Source organism: Lemur catta, chromosome 25, assembly GCF_020740605.2.
Source record: "Lemur catta isolate mLemCat1 chromosome 25, mLemCat1.pri, whole genome shotgun sequence".
NCBI lineage: Eukaryota > Metazoa > Chordata > Mammalia > Primates > Lemuridae > Lemur > Lemur catta.
Window position 1 is genome coordinate 6,753,982 of NC_059152.1, and position 8,848 is coordinate 6,762,829.

Here is an 8,848-nt window from a genome sequence, read left to right on the forward strand (position 1 = left end):
ATGAATTATTGGTGTTCTTGAGGGGGAAGAGAGATCCATAAGTTTAGAAAACCTATTGGAGGGAATAATTGAGGAGAAATTCCCATGCATAGCAAGAGAGTTAGACGTAGATAAAGGAGGCCCAGCAATCCCGAGTCAAATATATTGCAAAAAGGACTTTACCACAGCATATTACGTTCAGAATGTCTGAAGTCAAAGTGAAAGAGAGAATTTTAAAATTAGCAAGAGAAAACCTGGAGGCATCACATAGTCTGACTTCAAATTATACTGCAAGGCTGTGTTGCTTCAGTGATGTATGCACTGAAGTCCCTGACCACCGCAATGCAAAATGTCAACGTAGCAAAATTGCACTTGTACCCCATGAATACAAATAAAAAAAATATTAGCTGTCACCTCAGGAGCAGTTGCAGAAACAAAGACTTTAGCGACAATGCATATTTTCTTCTTGCTTTGTAAAGTACATATTTAATATAGTGACCAGTTATGTCTTTTTTTCCCTCTCCTTTTACTATTATTTTATATAGGGTGTGTCATTGTGAGTTAACGTTTTAATTTAGTCTTCAAGTTATAGGATGGCAAAGGCGAATTGTTTTGCACTGAAAAGAATGAACATCAGAGATGGAGGTAGTGACTAACAGGGCTTTGTCACTTGCCTTTTAGGAAGAAGGTGATCATGACTTGATTGCATGAGGGATAATTGCATTAGGTGGGAAGCATGGTGTTTCGAAGTTTAAATCTAGCCAGGAGGGTGTGCATGAATGGTGAGTAACCAAAGGAGAGGACTATGTGGGTCATCACGGTTGATACTCAGTTCTAGACCTGTCTTCTAAACTCTCTATTGTAGGGGCTGGAAGCCTGAAACCACACTTCCTTGGTTCTCTTGCTAAGAGGGTTTTATTTGCATTCTACTAATGAGAGGCACGTGCACTATTTGGAAGGCAAAAGGGAAACAGGCCATTATTGTTCCTTAGCAATCAGCCGGCAGGCATGTAGGCTTGTTCAATGGCATACGTGACGTTTTGCAGGAGCTTCTGCATTCTGTTAATCACCTGCTTCAGGGCTGCAGGCAGCTGAGATCATCAACCCTGGTTTCCTGCAATTCCTGTGCCTTTTTGATTTCCTGTACTCACTGGCAGCCTTCCCTGGCCTGCCTTCCCTCCAGCCCTTCCAGTGTTTTGGAAGCACCTGTGTTAAATCCTTTCCTGAGGGTAATACTAAGAGTGCTTTCTGTTGTCCTGACTCGTTGCTGACCCATAGCGTCGGTTTTCACATATGAAATGCAGATGGTTCTTAAGCATAGCAAAAGGTGGCTGTTCTCTCTCATAATAAGAGAAATACAAATTAAACTATAAGTTGTCACTTTTCACTTATTAGCTGGAAGGAGATTTGAAGTTCCAGAACACTGTTGACGTAGGGGAGATGGGCACTCATCTGGCATGAAAAATGGAAATTGATATCGATCTACTCTATGGAGGAATTTTGGCAATATTAAGTTTATTAAGACATTTGAAATACATGTTCAAAAATACTCATTACAGCATTGTTTCAGATATCAAAAAGTTTGAAACAAGTGTTCTTATATTCTTGACATGTTTCTATTAGATTGTCTTTCCCCAAACCCCTCCTGCCCCCACCCCTTTTTGTAGTTCGTCCTTACAGCTACTTTTTCCTGTCTGTGGTTGGGAGCATCTGTCTTTTTTTTTACAGAGAAATGTTTTATTTTGATGCCATCAAGTTTACTAGTCTTATATGATTTGTGTTTTTATTGTCTTATTTGAGAATTTTGTCCATACTATGAATCATAAATTTTCCTCTTGTGTTTTAGAAGTTTTACAGTTTTGCCTTTTCCCATTTAGGTTTGGAATCAATCTGGAATTTATTTTGGAATTCCAGTGTATAGTGTATAGTATGGAGAAGAGAAGTTATGTTATTTTCTCACTCAAATTGAAAAGTTTATCCTTTTCCCATCAATTTTCAAAGCCATGTCTGTTTAGTTCTCATAAGAAACATGAGTTTCTTTCTAGGTTCCTCTTTTGGTCTATTTGCCTGTCTATGCACCAAGACTACACTTGTGACTTACTATAGATTCATGATGAGTTTTGGTAAATGAGAAGGCACCTGCTCCCACCTTGTTTTGCTTCAAAATTGTCTTGATGTTCTTTTCTCTTCCATGTGAATTTTACAGTGAACTTGTTAAGTTCCTTAAAAACCTTGGAATTTTTATTTTAATTAGACTGAAATTTATACATTAATATTTGGAGAAGTGCCATCTTTAGGATATTGAGCTTTCACATCCATGGACATGGTGTATTTCTCCATTTATTTAGATTTTATTTCGTGTTCATCAGTGAAGCTTTATAATTTTCTTTTTAGATCTTGCCAATCCTTTGGTAAGTTTATTCCTTGGTATCCCATTCAGTTTTGTTATTGGGGAGAATGGAATCCTTTTCAAAATTTTACTTTATCATTGATATTTCATGTTACAACAATATATATTTTTCTATATTGTTCTTGAATCCAACAATCTCTCTGAACTCATTAGTTCTAATAATTGGTTTTAATATTCCTTGAGATTTTTTGACGTACATAACCACAACGTCTGCAAGTAACAATAATTGTTTTCTTTTTTTCCCAGTACTTTTACCTGTCAGAGCAAATTGAGATTCTTTATTGTTTACTTTTAACAACTTTATTGAAATATCATTTACATGCCATTTTGTTTATCTACTTACAGTGTACAACTAAATGGTTTTTAGTGTGTTCACAGAGTTGTGCAACTGTCACCACCTTTAGAATATTTTCATCACCTCCCCTCAAAACCCATATCTGTTAACTGTCACACCCAGTTATCCTTAGCCTTCTGAGTTTTGGCAATAGCTAATCTGCTTTCTGCATCTGTAGATTTGCCTATTAGGGATATTTCATGTAAATGAATCATACAAAATGTGGTCTTTTGTGACTGGGTTCTTTGCATTAGCATGTTTCAAGGTTTGTGCATGTTGCAGCTTGTATGAGCACGTCATTTCTTTCTATTGCCGAGTAGTAGTCTATTGCGTGGATGGACCATGTTTCCCCATTCATCAGTTGATGGACATTTGTGTTTTTCCACTTTTTTGGCTCTTATGAATAATGCTAGGAACATTCATGTACGGTGACCTTGTTTATTCTAATTTTTTTTAGTGGATTCCTTAAGATTTACTACATACAAAATCATGTCATCTACAAATAGAGATGGTTTTATTTCCTTTCCAATCTTGATGTCTTTTATTTTTGTCTCTTGTCTAATTGCCCTAGCTAGAACCTTTAGTACAAGATTGAATACAAGTGGCAAGAGCAGACTTCTGGCTGGGCGTGGTGGCTCACGCCTGTAATCCTAGCACTCTGGGAGGCCGAGGTGGGAGGATTCCTTGAGCTCAGGAGTTTGAGACCAGCCTGAGCAAGAGCAGGATACCATCTCTACTAAAAATAGAAAAATTAGCCAGGTGTTGTGGCTTGCACCTGTAGTCCCAGCTACCTGGGAGGCTGAGGCAGGAGGATCCCTTGAGCCCAGGAGTTTGATGTTGCTGTGAGCTATGATGATGCCACTTCACTTTACCTGGGGCAATAGAGCAAGACTCTGTCTCAAACAGACAAACAAAAAGAGCAAACATCCTTGTTTGTTCCTGATCTTGGGGTGAAAGCTCTTAGTTTTATAGCATTAGGTATGATGTTATCCGTGGGTTTTTTATAGATGCCCTTATGCACATATATAATTACAGCTAAAGAGGAATTATGACTTTTGTACTATTTTATAATATAATTTTTCACTAAAGATAATGTTAAAACATTTACGTGTTAGTCCATGTATTTTTAATGGCTACAAAGTATCCCATCATGGTGCTATAATGTAATGTACTCAACCATACCTGTTTTTAAATATTTAAGAGTTATTTTTAAAATGTGTTTATAAGCAACACTGACCCAAATGTCCTTGTAGTTGCATCTTCGCCGGCATCTGTCTTTATTTCCTTGGCATAAATTGCTGAAAGTAGAATAGTTGTGTCATATGAATGTGTTTGTTATTTACTGACCATTGAGTTGATTTCTTCTGCAACAGTTATCAACCAGACTCTCTTCTGTAAATTCTTGCTCAGATATGTAAGTTCTAAATGGCACAAACATACATTTATACGCATCACCTCCCAGAGCTGCAGGCACTGCCATGTAATTTTCTCCCCAGGTTACTCTCCGGCACGACTTTCCTCCCCAGCTCCGCCCCACCGCAGTTCGTACGTGCTCTGAAGTGTATTTCATTACGTGCGCCCGAGGAGACAGTTCCTCTGTGATGACTTTTCAACGTGAAGAAAAAAGTGTAGATGCCCCACATTTGTCCGCTCCATTAACAGCGCCCGGCCCCGCCCTGCCTCCGTGAACTTGATGCGATGAACAGATGTCATTTCTTTAATCTTCATTAGAATACTGTCAGGTAATGGGATCGTTCTGGGGTCATTAGAGCTGACGGCACGGAACGCCGTGCGCTCATCTGCTGGGAAAACATTCCTGAGGCCTTCCGACCTCTAGGGCAGTCCAGCCACGCTTTTCTCAGGCTGTTGTATCCCAGAGGGCTACGTCAGAAGCCTCCAAAATGGAATCGGTTTATTATTCAAGTATTCTTTTTGTTAAATCGTAAATTATGTAAATATTGCCATTATTCTTGTTTAAAAATGTTGACAAGAGACATAATAAGATTCTAAGCAATTGTCATTACTTTCATCAGGTTTCACAATGGCATTATGATTATGTGAGGAAGTGGACATAGTGTTAGATATGCAGATTGAAGTCTACAGGGTGAAACCACAGGAAGGCTCGGATTTGCTTTAACATTCAGTGGAGAGGGAAGGAGGAAGGAGAGAAGGATGGATGGATAGTTGAAACAAACCTGGTAGAACTTGTTAAATTTCTGTGTTGGGTTTATGAGAGGTCATTGTGTAATACTATTTTCATTTTGTGAACACTTGACATTTTTCATAATTTAATAAAAGGTATTGTTTTGTTTTGTTTTGTTTTCTGAGACAGAATCTCACTTTGTTGCCCGGGTTAGAGTGTTGTGTTGTCATCATAGCTCACAGCAACCTCAAACTCCTGGGCTCAAGGGATCCTCCTGCCTCAGCCTCCCGAGTAGCTGGGACCACAAGCACACACCACCACGCCCAGCTAATATTTTCTACTTTTGGTAGAGATGGGGTCTCGCTCTTGCTCAGGTTGGTCTTGAACCCCTGAGCTCAAGGGATCCTCCCACCTCGGCCTCCCAGAGTGCTAGGATTACAGGCGTGAGCCACCGCGCCCGGCCTGTCTCACAGTTTTGCAGCCTGAGAGTCCGAGATCGAGGTCTCAGCAGGGTTGGTTCCTTCTGACAGCTGTGTGGAAGAATCTATGCCTCTCCTCTAGCTTCTGGTGGTTTGCTGATGATCTGAAATCTTTGTCACCCCTTGGCAAGTAGGAGCATCACCTTTGATCCCTGCCTTCTTGGCATGATGTTCTCCCTGCATGTGTGTCTGTCTCCAAATTTCCCCTTTTAATAAGGACACCAGTCATATCGGATGAGGGCCCATCCTACTTGAGCATGACTTCATCTTAACGAATTACATCTGCAATGACCCTATTTCCAAATAAAGCCCCGTTCTGAGGTGCTGGGGATCAGGACTGGACGTTCCTACTTCAGTGTATGAATCTTGAGACGAGGACACAATTCAACCCATAGCACTGCCTCTTTTGAATTTTCTCATTACTACTTTTGTGTTTTGTTCATGGACTATATCACATTCTATATGGGTATCTGTCTTTCCTCTCCTTCTGGACTGCGAGATCTCTGAAGTCTGGTTCATCTCTGTATAACCCACAGTGCCAAGCCTAGAGGGTGGGTAGTCGTTTACTGGGGGGGCCCTTGCACACTTTCACTGTGGCTGCCTCTGGCGCCCCTGTTGGGCTATACCTCCAAATATCAAGAGGCAGGGTTTTATTAAAATGGAGGTGAATACACACTGTTTATATGTACCTGCCTGCCTGCACTGAAGTTGGTGTGCCATTGTTGGAGTCAGGACAAAAGGATTAGAGTTTGAGAGTCAGCCTGAGAACTCAGGGCTAGGTGGTCCACTTCATGGGGTCACGCCAGGAGTGAGGAATGGGTATTGGGGGGTGGGAGGGGGAGAGACAAGTGTGGTCAACACAAAGCCAGGGGGGCATGATGTCAAAGAATCAGAAAAATGCCACAAAAGAAGTGAACACAAGGATTATGAGAGCATTTCAAAGCCTAATGTTCCAAGGACAGAGATGCTGCAAGAGTTGAAGGGAGGAAGCAAGAGAGAAAACAAGCACCCGTGTCCAGGATATGCAGCAAAGGGGCGAAGTAGCCACACAAGGGGTTAATTATGATTTATTTTATTTTAAAAATAACTTGAAAAATTATCCTAAAATCTCATTTTGAATTCCTCTCTAGTTGTTCTAAGTTGCTAGTCTTTTGGAAAGTAAGACTCAGGCTTTAGGCTGATTTTGCATCCTCCAACCAGCAGTGCGGGAACTTGGGCCCTATTGATTAACAAGTGGTGGGAAGGCAGAGGCTTCCAGGGACTGTGTGACGTGGGGATGTGGCAGTGGCACTGGAGAGGAGCACTCTTGTCTGAGCTCCTGCATCCCGGAGGTATTACTGAAGCCAAAACTCTTTTTAAGGGGGCTGATGAGAGGGTGGTAATTAAAATGGCGAAGGATCGCAAGGACAGCAATGGTGGGCAAGCAGTGGTGCCCTGAGGAGAGACTCCAGAAGAGGACTCAGGAGGTGTCACAATCGTAGGGACACTGCAGATGGACACTCGAAGCAAAGAAGAGCAAGGAGCAGGTCAAAGCACGAGCAGAGGAGGTTGTTCGGGAATTCTGGCAGAGGTGACGTGGAGTTCAACCTGAAGCCAGGAAGCTGAGGACCACAGTGCAGCCCCTGCTGCATCTGCCAACAGCGCCTGCCTTTGTGTTCAAGGAGGCCGGAGCGGGGCGCATGCTGAAGAATGGGGGCCAGTTTCCTCTCTTTGTGCCCCAGCTCCCCCCGTTTGTATACACCCTGCTCCTGAACAGACTGTGGTTCTCAGCGCTGGCCTGGGTCGTGCTTGTCCCGGAGAGAGACAAACGCTGCTCCCAAGGACCCGGCCAAAGGATAGCCAGGCAGTCGGCAGGCGAGACCCTAGGTCACACTGCGGAAATGCAGTCTACGCAAGATAACCTGTGCAATAGTAGCCGAATGGGGCCAACACTGGATTTAACAAGGGTTTTTTTTTTAATGTTATAAGGCAGAACTTTGATAAAACAGCACCGTGGTGATACAGTTTTAGACACTTAAGCCATGGGGGAGTGGCTGCAACTGGCTAAGTGCCTCTCTCCTTTGGCACTTTTTTAAAAAATTACTAAATGCTTTATTGTCACATAGAATTTTTATTGTACACATATTGAAAAAGCTGCTTTAGAATTAGCTAGATATATGATTATATATTTCATCATATATCACTCTTGTGCATAAATAGAAAATATAAATAAATGTAATTGGTTAAGGTATTGCTAAGACTTTTTTGCATTCAGAGGCTATCTTTAATGAATCACTTTTCTGCCCCAGCTTTACTGAGGTATGACTGACAAATAAAAATTGTGTGTATTTAAGTTTGTATAATATGATATCTTGAAATATGTATATATTGTAAAATGATTACCACAAGCTAATTAACATATCTATAACTTTTTTTTTTTTGGTGATGAGAAGGCTTAAGATCTACTGTCTCAGCAAATTTCAGGTACAAAATAATTTTTTTTTTTTTTGAGACTCTCTTTGTCACCTGGGCTAGAGTGCCATGGCCTCAGCCTAGCTCACTGCAACCTCAAACTCCTAGGCTCAAGCCATCCTCCTGCCTCAGCCTCCTGAGTAGCTGGGACTACAGACATGCACCACCATGCCCGGCTAATTCTATTTTTTGTAGAGACGGGGTCTCGCTCTTGCTCAGGCTAGTTTTGAACTTCTGGCCTCAAGAGATCCTCCCACCTTGGCCTCCCCAAGTGCTAGGATTACAGGCATGAGCCACCACACCCAGCCTACCATACATTATTATTAACATAGTCACCATACTGTACACTAGGTCTCTGGAACTTACTCATGTTATGACATAACTGGAATTCTGTACCCTTTAACCAACATCTCCCGGTTCCTGCCCCCCGTCCCTTGTAGCCACAGTTCTGCTGTCTGTTGCTATGAGTTTGACTTTGTTTTCTTTTTTAGTTTCCACACATGCATGAAATCATGCAGTATTTGCCTTTCTGGGCTCGGCTTATTTCACTGAGCACAATATTCTTCAGGTTCATCCAGGCGGTGGGGACGTGGGCGTTTTTTAGAAGTGAGGGGCTGACTGTGAAGATTTCCTGGGAGCTTCTGCCATCTAGTGCCCGGCCAGAGAGGTGGTGCACCCCCCCTCCCCCGCCCCTTACCCTCGCTTCCTTCCTAAATTCCTGAATATTGATTCAGCGTGAGAAAGTGATAAAAAATCAGCAATGTGGAGCTAACTTAGCAAACACACAACAAATCCTGTAAAGATTGATGGGCGAAATTGGGACAATCTGGTTAAATGGACCCCATAGCAGGCACACGCCAGTGTTCTTTGTCTTTCCCTTGCCCCGCTCCCTGTACCTTCCCCTCAGCCCTGCCCCAGGAGGCATGTGCGGCCAGTCCTCAAAGGCCTGCCTGTCACGTCACCCTCACGTGTCATGACCTGTGCTGGCTGTGTGTGGGGAGCAAAGCAGATGGGACTGAAATTCTCTCTGGACTCCAGGAGCGATCCCACTT